The 18,420-nt window shown below is 39.6% G+C and overlaps 1 pseudogene; it reads left to right on the forward strand.

The window, feature by feature from the left end:
* Positions 1-1,415: 1,415 nt before the first annotated feature.
* Positions 1,416-2,681, forward strand: LOC139002541 (nuclear prelamin A recognition factor pseudogene; annotated as a pseudogene).
* The last annotated feature ends 15,739 nt before the right edge of the window (positions 2,682-18,420 follow it).

Genomic DNA, 18,420 nt, shown 5'->3' on the forward strand with positions numbered 1-18,420 from the left:
CCCACCAACAGTGCACAATGGTTCCCTTTTCTCCACATCCTTACCAGCATTTGTTGTTTGTTGATTTATTGATGGTAGCCATTCTGACATGTGTGAGGTTATATTTCATTGTGATTTTAATTTGCATCTCCCTGATGACTAGTGAAGTTGAGCATTTTTTCATATGTAAATTGACCCTCTGTATGTTCTTTTTGGAGAAGTGTTTATTCAGGCCCTTTTTTTCAATTTTTAAATTGGGTTGTTTGTCCTCTTGGTGTTGACTAGTATGAGTTCTTTTTTTAAATATGTTTTCATTGATTTCAGAGAGAGGAAGGGAGGGGGACAGAGGGATAGAAACACCAATGATGAGAATCATTGATGGGTTGCCTCTTACACACCTCATACTGAAGGTCAAGCTAGTAACTTGTAACTCTAGAATATTCCCTGACCAGGAATTGAACCTCAACCTCCTGGTTCATGGTTATTGGTCAATCACTGAGCAAAACTGGCTGGGCAGTATAAGTTCTTCATATATTTTAAAAATTAACCCCTTATAAAATGTAGCATTGGCAAAAATGTTTTCCCATTCAGTGGGCTCCCTTTTCATTTTGTTGATGTTTTCTTTTGCTGTGCAGGATCATCTTTAATTTCTGTTATTCCTTCTCATTCCATCCCCAATTTGGTAGAATATACTATCCTAATATATAAAAACCCAGGGTCCACAATGACCAAATGGACGGCCGGTCCATCCCCTGGCCCTCATGCTCCATTGATCAGTAGATGGCTAATGGGGGAACCAGGGTCCCTCAGGCTCCAATGAATTCGTGGCAGCAGCAACTGGTGAGCGGGCAAAAGGCAGACCAGTTGGTCCCTCCCCTGCCCAAAGGCTCCCATTGATCAGGGGATGGTTAGCAGGGAACCAGAGTGAGTGTTGGGACTGGCGAGCAGCTGGAAGGCAAGCCTCTTGGTCCCTCCTCCTGGTCCTCAGACTCCAGTCAATCAGTGGTGGAGGTGGGGTGGAACTGGGGACTGGCTTCGTTAGTCGTCCTGTAGTTTCGATCTCCAGAAGACAGGCCAGGCACCAATGGATCAGTGCCTCCAGCATGATCCCGACAGTGCTGCTGGCCATCTGGAACTCGGCCTCAGGCACAGAGGCCGCTTCCCCTACCTTGTACTGGCTCCCTTAGTAGTCCTGCAGGTTGAATCTGAAGAGGACAGGCCAGGCACCAACAGACCATCGCTGCTGGCACAATCCCAACAGTACTGCCGGCCATCTGGAACTCAGCCTCGGGCATTGTGGCCGCTTCCCCTCCCTAGATGCTCCACAAGGAAGAAAGGATACTGCCAGCAGTGCCAGGGGCGACCAGCAGTTACTGACTTCTCTCCCTGTGCTTCCTCCAGGTCACTTGAACCGGCCCCCGCCCACCCCGCTCCAGATGAAGTGTGATTACTGCAAACAGAAGGAATGTAGTAAAAAACAAAAATCGATGACCAAGAGAATGCCACAGTCAACGTTTCTGGAGTCCGGCTCAGGAGAGAAGGGAGAATTTTATAAGTTGGCCAATGCCAAGTGAGTGTCTGCCTGGCATGTGATAGTTATGTGACCACAGAGGAAGGAGTCCAAGTTTCTCAACAGAACACCAAGGACTTTTTCCGTGTTCTGAACTTTATTAAGAAATGTGATACCTCACAGCACAAAGCACTAGCAGTGTCCATGTGTCCTTAGTGTCTGCCTTATTTTGCTGCTAAATTCAGCCTCAGTGTCACTGATGCATCCAGAGGCTCTGCGGCTTCCTCAAAAGCCTTGGGGTGCACTGTCTTTGACATGAAGATAGCTGTGGGCTTCAGCATCCTGGAGAGTCAGAAGGAATTTGTGTGTCAGTACTGCCAGCAACAGTGAGGAAGAGCCCTGGCTACCCATGCTGGCCTCTGCCTGCTCCAGTTGGGACCGATATGCAGAGCATGTGCTGGGTCACCCCATCACCCCCACCTCTAAATGGCCAAGTCTCCCCAGCGGATCATGGGCTCTCTGGTGAAGGATTACTTAACCAAATGGCAGAACCTGTCCCCAGACAAGATTTTTCATGTCATTGTGGCCCTGTGTTATGACAAGAAACTGAAGGCCCTTTGAGAAGATGGGGTCCCCACAGCTTTACATAGTTCCCAAGGCACTGACTGCATGTTAATCTCAGGTGAAATTGTCCAGATAATGGAGCAAAATGACCTCGCCTCGAATGACCCCACTGTGGACATTCTGTTTGGAGACATGAAGAAGGAGGTGAGGCTCCACAAGGGTGCCAGCTCTGAGGGGTACCTGGCACACATCTTCAGGCACATGGCTAAGGAGCTGTTCAATGAGGACGTGGAAGTGCTCATCTACCGCACCTTGAAGAACAAAGACTTCCAGGAGGTCACCCTTGAAAGGGACAGAGAGGTTCTGCTAAGCTTTGAGGTTGCTTATGGCTTTCGGAAGATCCAGAAGTGTTCCTGAAGCTGTAGAGGGGCAAGTTCCCCTGCCACTTTGTGGAGGTCCTGGCCTGCGCCAGGGATGCCTAAGCAGCAGGGGTGAGGCCCAGGCAGATGATGGGTGTGCAGACAGGGCTCTTCTGTGGCAGATGGAAGGCATCTATGCTGCCATCCCGGTGTGACCCCCCAAGGCCAGCGCCCATGTGCAGGAGTTGTACCAGGAGTGGCTGGGGTGAGGGGGACTAGACTCCCCCTGGGCCCAGGTGGCACCACACACCATCTAGCAGGGCCCAGGGCAGCCTGCCAGGACATCAAGTGGTAAAGGTCCAGCAGACGCCCAGCCTGCAAGCCGCCTGAAGAGGAGTGTCAGACACGTGAAGGAAAGGCTTAGCATCTCTGTCATTACTTTGGTTTTCAGAATTTCCTGTTCCTCATCTGTCGGCTCTCTTCCTCTAAGGGGTGCTGTCGTCATCACATGGGTGCAACTGGAATATTGTATCTCAAGAGGATTGCCCCAATGTACGTATCATTTTATCTTTGGGATAAAAAAATCCCAAAGAACAAGAATGGAAACAGACTACTGTCCTTTAGGCTTAAAAAACCCTGGAAGTGTCCTGCGAAGAGCTGAGACTTGGTTCTGTCTACGCGCCTCAGAGAGATTAGATGAGGAAATGGCCTGGTTTGGCCCTGACTTTACCCACTTATGTTACTCTTGAAGGTGTCTTTGCCACAATGTGAATAAACTTCCACCTTTTGGAATAGGGGCTCATACTAAAGTCTGCATTTCCAACTTTTCTTGAAACAGATCTATGTTCTGCAGCTGCGGTCATCGTCCTGAGATTAGGTCCTATCGACCAGGTCCTATTGCTGAGAATCAGGGGGCACTGGAGTGAAGGCACCCCCCCCCCCCCCGGTGTCCTTTTACATTCAGAGATTGAGCTGAACTCACTTTGGGGGAGGCCTGGCAAGGGTGAAAGGTGTCACAGATGGAAGGATGGAGAATGGAGAAGCAGACACCCTGCTTGGTCCCACCTTGCATGGGGTCAGGCAGATTAAGGCCAGCCAGCCCACCCCACAATTGGGTGAGATAGCATCCTCTGTGTCCACCTCTCACTCCGTGGGCCCTCCCTTCAGCTCCGGGCAGCCCTTTGAATTCCACGACAGTGCACTCTGCCCTCACATGCTGCTTGCCCTAAGTGAGAAGGAAGAGAGCAGTTGGCCCACAGACAACTACACAGAAAGATAGGGCTCATGGCTGGTGAGCACAGTGGCAGTGGCGGGAGCCTCTCTTGCCTCCATGGCAGCTCTAAGGAGCAGTGAGCTGAGTGGTAAGGAGCAGTGAGAAGGCGGGCTGTAAGGAGCGAGAGGTCCCGGACTGCGGGATTTCCAACTGTCAGCTTAGGCCCATTTCCTGAACGGGCCTAAGCTGGCAGGGGGACATCTCTTGAGGGGTCCTGAACTGTGAGAGGGTGCAGGCCAGGCTGAGGGATCCTCCCCCCCCACACACTCAGTGCATGAATTTCATGCACCAGGCCTCTAATTTACTCTATATTAAACTTTATCTAGAATCAAAGAATTTTACCTCCTTCGTAGCTCCCCCATTATTTCAGTTTCCACAATCCCTCTCTTGCTTCTGTCTTTGCCTAACCTCATTCCACATTGTATTAACAAATTTCTGAGTGATTTTATTAAAACTTAACTCAGGTCTTATTATCCCTCTGTTCAAAACCTTCTAATGTCTATTTCTTCCATCACACATGGCTAAGTACTTACAATGACTTACAGGTCCTTAAAGATCCTGCCTTCTAGTATTTCTATGACTTCATCTCCTCCTTTCCTTCTCATTCTGTTATAGTCACATTGGCCTTCTACCTATTCCTCAAGCTTACCACTTATGCTGTTGCCTTAGGGCCTGTGCACCAGCTGTTACCTTTGCCTGTGAAGCTCCTCACACAGACAGCCACATAGTGAAAATTTGTCTCTCCTTCAAGGATGCTCAAATGTCTCATTCTCAGTGAGACTTGCCATGACAACTATATTTAAAATCACAAGCCTCAACCATGCAATCCAAATCCCCTTGACCCTCTTTATTACATTTTTAGCACTTATTAATTTCTAACATACTTTATAGTTGGTGATTTATTATGACTATTGTTTTTTGCCTGTCTCCCTAGAATCTGTTTTGTGTGCTCCTGATATTCTGAGCACTTAAATTAATGTCTGGTACATGGCAATATTCAACGTTTGTTAAATAGACTTAATATTTATAATATATTGTGGTTTGAGTGTAAATTATATGTAGTTCTTAAAAGTATAACTACTTTGTATTATGTTGTTATGTTGCATTGTATTCTTAGTATTTATTTCCCCTTTTGTTTCTAAAGATATAATATGTTTTTTCTTCTAAAACTTGATATTATTCTGCTGATGTCTGTATTGACTACTAACCACAATTGACTATAGAATGAACCAAGTGCTAATATATTTATTAGTGTGTTGATCTCTTGATTTGTGGCACAAACTCAGTGAGCTATGAACTTTAAATCTTTTGGTTTGTTTGTTTAATAACAGCTGTTGCTATTATGTCTTATTTGCAAATAGTCCTGAAGTAAAACCTATTGAACGATCTCTTATTTACAAATCCAAATTTCCTATTTGTTAAAGACATATGATAAAAAGGCTCAAGTATTTTTAAATTTTTAACCTCTTTATCCCAAAGTATAATTAACAACTATACTCTACCTTTTAAATTTTATTGATGGTTACTATTCTTTAAGATTAGATATTTTATAGGTGTTCCATAAATGATGTGGATTAATTGTTTCAATTTATTTTTTTCTTTTGGTGCTAATTAATTCATTTTACATGTTTTTTTAAATTTATTGTGATGACATTGATTAATAAAATTATATAGCTCTCAGGTGCACAAATCTATAATAAATCATCTGTATATTGTGCTGTGTGTTTACTGGTATCACCCCAAGGCAAGTCTCCTTCCATCAACATTTTCCCCTCATATATACTCTTACCCTCTTCTACCTCCCCCACCTCCATTTCCTTCTGGTAATCACTATACCATTGTCTATATCTATGAGTTTTAGGTTTTTGTTTTGTTTGTATGTTTGTTTGTTTGTTTTTGCTTAATCTCTTTACCTTTTACACACAGCCCCACATCCCCCCTCCCCTCTGATAGCTGTCAGTCTGTACTCTATAAATAAGTCTGTTTCTATTTTGTTTGTTAGTTTCTATTTTGTTCATTAGATTCCACATATGAGTGAAAGCATGTGGTACTTGTCTTTCCCTGACTGGCTTATTTCTCTGAGCATAATGCTCTCCAGGTTCATCCATGTTGTTGCAAAGTGTAAGATTTCCTTTTTATGGTTGAGTAGTATTCCATCATGTAAATGTACCACAGTTATTGTTTTTTAATATATTTTATTGATTTCAGAGATGAAAGAAGATAGAAAGAGAGAGAAAGAGAGAGAGAGAGAGAGAGAGAGAGAGAGACATCAGTGATGAGAGAGAATTATCAATTGGCTGCCTCCTGCACACCTCACACTGAGGATCAAGCCTGCATCCGAGGCATGTGCCCTGACCTGGAATTGAACTGCGACCTCTTGGTTCATAGGTTGACACTCAACCACTGAGCCACACTATCTGCACTGTACCATAGTTTTTAATCAACTCATCTACTGTACTGATAGACACTTGGGCTGCTTCCAAATCTTGGCTCTTGTAAATAACGCTGCAATGAACATAGGATAGGGGTGCATATACTCTTTTGTATTAGAGTTTTGGTTTTCTTTGGATACATTCTCAGAAATGAAATTGCTGGGTCAGAAAGCAGTTTCATTGTTAATTGTTTTAGGAAACTCCATACTGTTTTCCACAGTGGCTGCCTTCACACACTGCATGAAGGTTCCTTATTTCCTGGCAAACATTTGTTGTTTGTAGATTTATTGATGATAACCATATTGACAGGTGTGAGGTGACATCTCATTGCGGTTTTAATTTGCATTTCTTTGATAATTAGTGATGCTGAGCATTTTTTCATATGTTTATTGACCTACTGAATGTCCTCTTTGGCCAAGTGTCTATTAAAGTCATTTTCCCATTTTAAAAATTGAGTTGTTTGCTTTTTGGTGTTAAGCTACAAAAGCTCTTCATAAATTTTGGATATTAACCCATTATTATATGTATCATTGCCAAATATGTTCTCCCCTTCAGTGAGTTGTCTTTTAATTTTGTTGATGGTTTTCTCTCCTGTACAAAAAAAAAATCTTTTAGTTTGATATAGTCCCATTTGATTATTTTTTTCTTTTGTTTAGCTTGTCCAAGGAGCTATATCAGAAAACATTAATATGAGAAATACCTTAGATTTTACTATGCATGTATTCTTCTGGTATTTTTATGATTTCAAGTGACACTTTTAAGTTTTTAATCCGTTTTGAGTTTATTCTTGTGTATGGTAATAAGAAGGTGGTCTAGGTTCATTTCTTTACATGTATCTGTCCAACTTTCCTACTGCCACATATTTAATAGACTGTCTTTATTCCATTGTATGTTATTGCCTCTTTTGTCAAATGTTAATTGACCATAAAGGCATGGGTTTATTTCTGGGCTCATCATGCCAGTACAAAGTTGTTTTGATTACTATGGCCTTGTGGTACAGTAGTTTGATATCAGGTAGCATGAGTCCTCCAACTTTGTTTTTCTTTCTCAAAATTGTTGTGGCTATTTAGGGTCTTTTGTTGTTCCATATAAACTTTTTGAATATTTGCTCTAGTTCTGTGAAACACACCATTGGTATCTCGATCGGAATTGCATTGAATATATAGATTGCTTTGGGAAGTATGGACATTTTTATCATTTTAATTCTTTCTATCCATGAAGATGGTATCTGCTTCCACTTACTTGTATCTTTTTCAATATCTTTCATCAATACATTATAATTTTTCCAGTACAGTTCCTTTATATCCATGGTAAATTTATTCCTAAGTATTTTATTTTTTGATGCAATTTTGAATGGGATTGTTTTCTTAGTTTCCAATTCTGATAGTTCATTATTAGTGTATAAACAGGAAACTAGTTTCTGCATATTTATTTTGTATCCTGCTACTTTACTGAATTCATTTATCAATACTAGTAGTTTTTTATGGTGGAATCTTTATAGTTCTCTATGTACTATATCATGTCATCTGAAAATAATGACAGTTTTACTTCTACCTTTCCAATTTGAATGCCTTTTATTTCTCCTTCTTGTCTAATTGTTGTGGCTAGAATTTCCAGGACTATGTTGAATAAGAGTGGTAAAAGAAGACATCCCAATTCTTGTTCACAATCTTAAGAGAAACTCTGGTAGTGTTTGACCACTGAGTGGAAGGTTTTTTCATATGTGGCCTTGAGGTATGTTCCCTCTATTATCAGTTTGCTGAGAGTTTTTATCATGTCCACTAGATTTTATCAAATGCTTTCTGCATCCATTAATACGATCATGTGGTTTTTAGCCTTGATTTTATTTATGTGGTGAATCACATTTATTGATTTACTAATATTGTACCAACCTTGCATCTCTAGAAAAAATCCCACTTGATCATGGTGTATGATCTTCATATTTTATTGCTGAAACTAGTTTGCTAATATTTTGTTGAGGATTTTTTCATCTATGTTCATCAGGGACATTGGCCTATCATTTTCTTTCTTTGTAGTCTCTTTATCTGGTTTTAGAATTAGGGCAATGCTTATCTCATAAAATGAGCTTAGAAGTCTTCCCTCCTCTTGAATTTTTTGAAATAGTTTGAGAAGAATTGGGTTAGTTTGTGTGTGTGTGTGTGTGTGTGTGTGTGTGTGTGTGTGTTGTTGTTTTTGTTTGTTTTGAGGGTTTGGTAAAATTCACAGAAGCCATCTGGTACAGGGCTTTTGTTTGTTGGAGATTTTTTTTACTACTTCTTCTGTTTCACATGTTGTAATCTGTCTGTCTGGATTCTTTGAGTCATCCTGATTCAGTTTTGAAAGTGTTTATTTCAAGGAATTTATCCATTTCATCCATATTGTTCAAATTGTTGTCATATATTTATTCATAATATTTTCTTAGAATCCTTTGTATTTCTTTGGTGTCAATTGTTACATCTCTCTCATTTTTTATTTTATTTAATTAGGTTCTCTCTCTCTCAGTTTGGTTAAAGGTTTGTCAATCTTGTTTATCTTTTCAAAGAACAAGCCCTTTGTTTCATTGATCTTTTGTAATTTTTTTAGACTCTATTTTGTTTATCTCTGTTCTGATCTTTAATTCTTTTCTTCTACTCCCTTTGGGATTTGTTTGTTGTTTTTTTTCTAGTTCTTTAAAGTGTAAAGTTAGGTTGTTATTTGGGATTTTTCTTTTTTAAGTAAGCCTGTATTGTTATCAACTTCCTTCTTAGTACTGCTTTTGCTGTATCCCATAGATTTTGGGTTTTTGTGTTCTCATTTTTATTTGTTTTAAGGTACATTTAGATTTATTCCTTGATCTCACTATTAACCCATTCATAATTTAGAAGCATGCTATTTAGTCTCCATGTTTTTGTGTGTTTTTCAGTTTTTTTTCTTGTGATTGATTTTTATTTTTATACCATATGCTGAGAGAAGTTGCTTGACATAATTTCAATCTTCTTAAATTTACTCAGACTTGTTTTATGTCCTAACATGTGTTATATCCTAGAAAATGTTCCATGTGCACTTGAAAAGAATGTATATTCTGCTACTTTGGGCTAAAATGCTCTGAAAATATCAATTAAATATATCTGATCTAGTGTGTCATTTAAGGTCATGATTTCCTTATTAATTTTTTGTTTGTTTGACATATCCATTGATGTCAATGGGTATTAAAATCCCCTAGTACATCTGTATTACTATCAATCTCTCCTTTATGTTTGTCAGGATTTGCTTTACATATTTAGATGTTTCTATGTTGGCTGCATAAATGTTTACTAGGGTTATAGCCTCTTTTTGAATTGATCCCTTTATCATTATATAGTGTCCTTTGTCTCTTACTATAGCCTTTGTTTTAAAGTCTATTTTGTCAGATATAGGTATTACTCTCACAGCTTTTTTTTCCTTTCCATTTGTCTGAAATAACTTTTCAATCCTTTATTTTAGTCTATGTGTATCCTCTGTTCTGAGGTGGGTCTCTTGTAGACAGCATATATATGGTTTCTAATCCATTTAGCTATCCTGTGTCTCTTGATTAAAGCATTTAATCAATTTACATTTAAAGTAATTATTGATAGGTATGTATTTATTGCCATTTTATTCTTTTAACTATGTTCATATGTTGTCTTCTTCTTGTTGTTCTTGTTGTTGTTCTTCTTCTTTTTCTTTTTCTTCTTCTTCAAAAAGTCCTTTAACATTCTTGTAATACTGGCTTGGTGGTAATGAACTTTTTAAGCTTCTTCTTATCTGGAAAGCTCTTTATTTCTCAATCAATTTTAAATGGGTAAAGTAATCTTGATTGTAGGTCCTTTCTTTTCATCACTTTTAATATGTCATGCCAATCCCTTCTTGTCTGAAATGTCTCTGTTGAGAAAGAAGCTGACAGTCTTATTGGAGCTCCCTTGTAAAAGTAATTAACTATCTAGATATAGGCTTCTGTGGGTTCATCTTGTTGGGACTCTCTATGCTTCCTGACTTGTGTGTCTTTTTCATTAACCAGGTTAGGGAAGTTTTCTGCCATTAATTCTTCAAATATGTTCTTTTTAAAAAATATTTTCTTTATTGTTAAAAGTTCTTGAACCTTTGCTCTCTCTTTTCTTCTTCAGGTATCCCTATGATGTAGATGCTGTTATACTTCATATTGTCCTAAAGATTCCTTAAACTGTATTTATTTATTAAAATTTAATTTAATTTTTTTTCTGCTTTGATTGGGTGTTTCTTTTCTACACTGTCTTCCAACTTGCTGATTTGATTATCTGCTTTATCCAACCTACTATTTATCTGTTCCAGTGTATTCTTAATTTCAGATACTGTGTTCTTTATTTCTGACTATTCTTTATGGTTTCTAAGTCTCTTTTTCATGCTACAGAGCATTCTTATAACTATTGCTTTGGACTATATATCTGATAATTGCTTGCCTCTATTTCAATTAGCTCTTTTTCTGGAGATTTCTCCTGTTCTTGTATTTGGTGTATTTTTCCTTGTCTCCCCATTTTAGTTGCATCTTTGTGTTTATTTCTATGTATTAGGTAAATCTGTTATGACTTCCAGTCTTGGTGGTATAGTCCTATGTAGTAGGTGTCCTACAGGGTCCAGTGGTGCATTTTCCTTGGTCACCTGACCCAGGTGCTCCAAGAATGTTCCTTGGGGGCCCTTCTGTTGTAATTGAGTCTTGATTAATATTGAATCATTCATGCTGGATTGACCCCCAGGCTGGCTTACTGTGAGACTCAACACCACCTATAGCATGTGAACTGCTATGCAGATGCTGACAACATAAAGCAGAAGTTTGTCTCAGCAGGATCTGGTGCCTGCCTAGATCTCCCTTTGGATATACTGCTTTTGAAGTTATTGGATCTGGTTCTGATGTTGTCTAAATCTGGCCACTGTGTGTGTTGGTTCTGGGCCTATGGGGAAGGACTCTGGTGCAGGCCAATGTCAGATGCTGTCTGTGACTGGCCCTGAGCAACCTGTTTGGAGCTACAAACAATCCACAGTGCGTGGCTACCTCTGTTGGACCTGGTTGCATGCTAGAAGGACCACCTGTATACCACGCCTGGTTTTTACAAGCACTGGCTTGGGGGCAGGTCAGCAAAAGGTCGAGGTACCCTAAGATTTGCCACCACCTGTCTTTACCTGCTGGCTACCTGTCTCTACCCACTGAGCCCTGGCCAGTATGTCTCAGTTGGTTGAGCGTCAATCCATGCACTAAGACATTGCTAGTTAAATTTCCATTCAGGTCACATGCCAGGATTAGGATATTAAAATCTTCAACTTTATTCAGTATTCTTAATTTGAATGGTAATATTTGTATTTTAATTTTGAAAATTTTATAGGTATATTTAAAAATAAATGAAATAAATAATTATTTTAATATTGGAAATCATAATTTTGAGATATAGAAAACAGATAAAGTTATAAAGTAATAGAAACTAAGTACATATATATAATCTTAAGTTTGAAATATAAGTAGTAATTCAAATTCACATTTATTTATTTATTTATTTACTTCCTGACTTTGTCCACTGGAAAACCAGTCATAAAAACTCTGTAGCAGTCTGTACCCCTATCACCCAGTCTCTAAATATTTGCCACTGAAAGAAACCAGGGTCTAGGGTTCCTTGAAAGAATGATTGATTTCATATCTAAATGTAAGAGCTAAAACTATAAAACTCTTAGAAGAAAATGCAGGAGTGAGTCTTCATGATCTTGGGTAAAGTGATAATTTTTTAGATTCAACACCAAAAAAAAACACAAGCAATAAAAGGAAAATAAGTAAACTGAACTGATGAATTTAAAAATATTGTGCTTCAAATGACATAATTAAGAAAATAAAAAGACAACCCATAGACTGGGAGAACATATTTGAAAGTCATACAGATGATAAAGGACTTTTATATAGATTACAAAAAGCTCTTACAACTCAATAATAAAATACAATACAATTACAAAAGTGGACCAAATATTTGAATAGACATTTCTGCAATGAAGATATATAGATTAGAAGTAAACACACACAAAAAGACAATTAGCAGCATTTATCATTTTGTTGAGGCAAATCAAAACCAGTTATATCACTTACAAATAAAGTAGCTTTAATGAAAAAAAAGCAGACATAATAAGCATTGGCAAGGATGTAGAGAAACTGGAAAATTGGAAACCTAGTCATTGCTGTTAGAAATGGAAAATAGACAGCCACTTTGGAAAACAGTTTGGCAGTTCCTCAAAATGTTAAAATTGGAGTTATCATATAAGTTAAGAATTTCAAAAGTAGTTATGTATCCAATAAAAATAAAACTATGAGTATACATGATAACTTGTACATGGATATTCATAGATGCATTATTCATAATAGCTGAAAAACCAAAACAATCCAAACAACTATCAACAATGTGTGGAATATTCATACAATGGAATATCATCCTATATAATAAAGAGGTAATATGCAAATTGACTTTTACACCCTCACACAAGATGACCACCCCCATGTGGGCACAAGATGGCTGTCAGGGGAGGCAGTTGTGGGCGATCAGGCCAGCAGGGGAGGGCAGTAAGGAATGACCAGGCTGGCAGGGGATGGCAGTTGGGGGTGACCAGGCTGGCAGGGAAGAGCAGTTGACAGGGACCAGGCCTGCAGGGGAGGGCAGTTGGGGGTAACCAGGCCGGCAGGGGAGGGCAGTTGGGGGTGACTGGGCTGCCACGGGAGGGCAATTGGGGAATGATCAGGCCAGCAGGGGAGCAGTTAGGCATCTATCAGGCTGGCAGGGGAGTGGTTAGGGGGTGATCAGGCAGAAGCGGTTAGGGGCAATCATGCAGGCAGGCAGGAGAGTGGTTAGGAGCCAGCAGTCCCGGATTGTGAGAGGGATGTCTGACTGCCGGTTTAGGCCCGATCTATGGGATCAGACCTAAACCGGTAGTCGGACAACCCCTGAGGGGTCCCAGATTGGAGAGGGTGAAGGCTGGGCTGAGGGACACCCTCCCCATGCATGAATTTCGTGCACTAGGCCTCTAGTTCAGCAATAAAAAGATATGAAGTCTACTTGAAAAAAGATACATATGAGCTCATAATGATACCAAAACACATAAAAACACACACAATTAGTTATCATTGGAGGTTGCTTAGGCACCATCTTACTATTTTGAAAATTGATAAAACAAAATTATAAAAAATTACATTTTTCAAATTGTCAACTTAGCATATGCAATATTTACTTATAATTCTTTCAGTGAGATGCACCTTAAGGTAAGGACATTTTATATCAAGCCTAAAATATTAAAAAGGTGTAGGTTAAAAATTTGAGTGTTCCTCATAGTGCATACAACTACACATCAAGTCAACAAAGTTTGTCTTATATATGATATGGATTTTAATATTGTAAATAATATTTACTTAATTTATCATAAGTTTATTATGTTCCTTCTCTGAACTTTCCACTTTGGTTTCTTTGATTTGTATTCCATGGGTTCAACCACCCTTAGAACATACTAGTTCTACTGAAAAATTATTTTTAATGTTAACTGTAAACAAATTTATTCACACATACATGGAAACAACTTGTAGAATCATTCCTTTCCCTTATAAATAGCGTTAATTTTAAACCTGAAGTTTTTAGTACCATGCTTTCTAAAACCCTGAAAATCAATCAGCACCAGCAAAATAAATTATATAATTAACAAAGACATAAGTTAAATGAAAATAAAATCTAATTTATGCTAAAAGTAGAAAAAACTGATAAAACAATTATCTTAGTGATTGCTTGAAGTTGAATAAAAATGAATAGGGATTAGAACACTATGTAATTCTCCCATCCTTAAGTTTTGCTCACCGATATAATAGCTTTGACAATGTGATATCTCTTCACAAGAAAGTATATGTATATGTAAATACATATATATTTTTTATATGAGGCTGTATTCAAACCCCTCATTTGACCTGAACTAATTTGATACCTACATTCCAAGGTTGCAAAAACTCAGTTTTAATTTTGTTGTTACAGGAAAACAACACTAGGGAAAGACTAGAAAGTAGTGGAACTGTTCAGTGTATCTGCCATCCCAGGTGCTGTCTTGGTGAGAACTGTCAGTCCTTTCAGCCTTGTGCACTGATGCTAAAAACTCCCCATACTGGAGCCTAGTCATTTTCCAGGCTCTCCTTATCATGGAGAGTTACAAGGAAATTGATATTCATGCTCACTCACCCAGCTGTCAAAGCATTCCAGTCTTTAATCACTACATGACTTGTCAAATTCAATGTGAATCACATATGCAAAATTCAATATGAACCACATGGCTACAATTACAACCCCTCCAATAATGAGAATGCCTATAAAAGGGGAAACTTTGGGCAGGTTTCTTGTCACTGTTGGCATTCTGAAACTAAATTTGAGAAAGTTCTTCAACTGAAATTTATGTTTGCACAGTGAGAAACTAAATTGTTATTCCTCTAATTCCCACAACAAACCATTACATAGTCAAGAGTATGTGCTTGTACTTAATGGATATTTGTAACATTTTGGCTGACTGTCATTGAGTATATTTTCACTATAGGAAAGAATCCATCTCCCATGACTAGGAAAGAAAGCTGCCAAAATCCAGTTCCAGATCTGCACACCACACCTGTCACTTCCCTACCTACTGGGAGACATTCTCTCTTTGGCTCTCTTTAGCTGGAAATTCTAGAGCATATTTTAAACTCAGGACATTGAACTTTGTTTTCCTGAGGATTTTACTTAACTCAAAGTCTGTTATTACCCCCCCCACACACCCCTCAGAGTTTGAAATTTTGAATTTCTACAAGATTAAGATGAAAAAGAAGGCAAATTTTTATTAATTAAAAACTGAAATTATTTTACTTATAGGTATGTTTTGCCTTTACCCTATGTTTAGAAGATATGTGCCAAGTTCTGTTATTTACTGGATCCTGAAAAGGTTTTTCTGTGCAGAAGAAAATTACATCAGCTAAGAGACACATCAGGGTATTTGAGAAGACAATCTAATGGTATGTGTGATAACTGCTGACAGCCCATTCTAATTCTATAGCATGCCCTCAGTTTTTTTTTATAATTTTTTAAAATATATTTTATTGATTTTTTACAGAGAGGAAGGGAGAGAGATAGAGAGTTATAAACATTGATGAGAGAGACACATCGATCAGCTGCCTCCTGCACACCTCCCACTGGGGATGTGCCCACAACCAAGGTACATGCCCTTGACCGGAATCAAACCTGAGACCTTTCAGTTGGAAGGTCGACACTCTATTCACTGAGCCAAACCGGTTACGGCATGCCCCCAGTTTTAACTGAGATTGAATAAAGAAAACGTAATCTTGGAGGCTCCATGTGGAGTGAATATCTTGGCAATTAGACATTTCTATATTTGGCTTAATTAATAAAAAAGAAATTAACTTCTATTCTGGTATCTCAAGAAATTTTTCTCAGAATATTCATTAGGGTGTCCTTTTTTTTAAAAAAAAAAAAAGATTTTTTAAAATAGATTTCAGAGAGGAAGGGAGAGGGATAGAGATATAAATATCTATGATGAGAGATAATCATTGATTGGCTGCCTCTTGCATGCCCCACACTGGGTACTGAGCCCACAACACAGGCATATGCCATAACCAGGAATCAAACCTATGACCTCCTGGTTCATAGGTGGACACTCAACCACTAAGCCATGCTGGACAGACCATTTGGGTGTCCTTTTAGGTATTTATGTTCTGAATGTAATCAAGCAGCAAAAAGCTGTGATTAGTTAATCTTACAGTTTCATTATTTATTTTATTTTATTTTATTTTATTATAGTAAGAACACAATGTAAGATCAACTCTCTTAATAAACTTTTTAGTGTACAATACATTACTTTTGCCCCCACATATCATGTTAAATAGCAGATCTCTAGAGTATATTTATTTTGCTTAACTGAAACTTTATGCTCATTGATTAGTAATTCCACATTAAAAATATTATTATAGAAAGTGTGACCTAAACAGTCAAATCCTAGAAAAAGATGTGTAAGATTTCTCATTACCAAAGCTACATTATTGCCATGTGTTATAATTCCTCAAACTGGAAAACATTTCAGTGATTTATGGACTCCAGATTTCCATTCATCTTCTTTGAAATTGTCAAGCAGGTCTCTTCTACATATAAAAGCTCAACTTTTCTCTTATCTACACTAATAAAAGAGAAACATGGTAATTAGCGTACGACCGCTACCGTTTTCATTGGATAATCAGTGAGTATATGCAAATTAACTGTCAGCCAAGATGGCGGCTGGCAGCCAGGCAGCTGGAAGCGAACATGAGGCTTGCTTGCTCCAGTGACTGCAGACTCCAACGTTCCCCCCCCTCCCCCCACCGCCTGCGCTGCCGGCCTCTCAGCCGGCAGTTTGAAACTTTGTAACAAATATAGCCTGCCGGGATCTCAGAGCTGAAGTTATACATTGTTTTGATTATAGTATGGCAAACAAACCAGCAGCGGAGGCCTCAGAGCTAGAGCCAGAGCTAAAGCTGGCCCAGAATAAAAAAAAAAAAAAAAAAAAAAAAAAGAAAAGAAAAAAAGGAGAGGTTTGGAGCTTCGGTCAATCGCCAGCCTGAAGGCAGCCCTTAGCCCCTCACCCAGACTGGCCAGGCACCCCAGTGGGGAGCCCCACCCTGATCCAGGACACCCTTCAGGGCAAACCAGCCGGCTCCCAGGCCTCTATCCTATATAGTAAAAGGGTAATATGCCTCCCAGCACCGGGATCAGCGGAGCCAAGAGGCCTCCTGGCACCAGATGAGCGTGACAGGGGGCAGCACCCAAACCCCCTGATCTCCCTGCGGCTCTGTGTGTGACAGGGTGCAGCGTCCCAACCCCCTGATCGGCCCTGCTCTGTGTGTGACAGGGTGCGGCGCCCCAACCCCCCCTCCCCCCACAGGCCTTGCTCTGTGTGTGACAGGGTAGAGCCATAACCTCCCCATCCACCCTGCCCTGAGTGTGACAGTGGTGGCGCCCCAACCCCCTGATCCGCCCTGCTCTGTGTGTGACAGGGGGCGGTGCCCTAACTCCCCTATCCGCCCTACTCTGTGAGTAACAGGGGGGAGCTCCTCAACCCCCTGATCGGCCCTGCTCTGTGTGTGACAGGGGGCGGTGCCCTAACTCCCCTATCCGCCCTACTCTGTGAGTAACAGGGGGGAGCTCCTCAACCCCCTGATCGGCCCTGCTCTGTGTGTGACAGGGGTTAGCTCCCCAACCCCCTGATGGGCCCTGCTCTGTGCGTGACAGGGGGCAGCGCCCCAACCCCCTGATTGGCCCTGCTCTGTGCATGACAGTGGGTGGCGCCGCAACCTCCCCATCGACCTGCCTTGAGTGTGACAGGGGGCGGTGCCCCAACTCCCAATCGGCCCTACCCTGAGCGTGACCAGGGGCTGCACCTAGGGTTTGGGCCTGCCCTCTGCCACCCGGGGGCAGGCCTAAGCCAGCAGGTCGTTATCTCCTGAGGGGTCCCAGACTGTGAGAGGGCACAGGCCGGGCTGAGGGACCCCCCCTTCCCTCCCGAGTGCACAAATTTTTGTGCACCGGGCCTCTAGTCTTTTAATAAAGAAACCAAAAAGCAAATTCTGTTTACCACGTTCCTTTTCTATTTGCTGTAGGCTTGTCCTAGAACAAGGAATAATTTGAAAGAGGAAGTCAAAGCATATCTTTTAAAATACCATTTATATAGAACTTAAGAGTTTATTGAGTACAAGTACTTACCCAAACAGGGCTATGGCTTCCCTTCAATAGACCTAGACTGCTTATTAGTCCTTGTGTTTACAATAGGGATATGATTTTTAATCATCCATGTAGTAGATGTTAATAAATGATTAGTAAGTTAAACATTTACAAAGATAGAAACTAATTTATATTAGGTCAATAGAGAACCTCATCTAAACAAATTGCTATCCATAATGACTTTTAAATGATATATATGTTGACAGAATCACATCCATAGTGTTTCTTTATTTTTAATTATTTTTCTTTATTCTTTATTATTTATTTCTTCTTTGTTATAAACTGGAATTGAGTATCATATAATACTATGACCCTTAAATTTTCTACTCATTACTCTAATATAGCTATTTAAAGTTGTAGGGTCTAGTCAACATATCAAGAGAAAATTAAAATATTACATGCCCAATTAATTGAAAAATTAGAATATTTCCCATTTTAACTGGACACTGAAATTGGCATCTTAGAAGCTGAGATTTTTTTAAATTAAACTTATGCACACTCCAGTAAAAAGTAGAGTTTCATGAGGTAGCACTGAAAC

This window comes from Myotis yumanensis, unplaced genomic scaffold (genome assembly GCF_028538775.1).
Source record: "Myotis yumanensis isolate MYYU_CA2020_CCGP unplaced genomic scaffold, mMyoYum1.0.hap1 SCAF_2, whole genome shotgun sequence".
Taxonomy (NCBI): Eukaryota; Metazoa; Chordata; class Mammalia; order Chiroptera; family Vespertilionidae; genus Myotis; species Myotis yumanensis.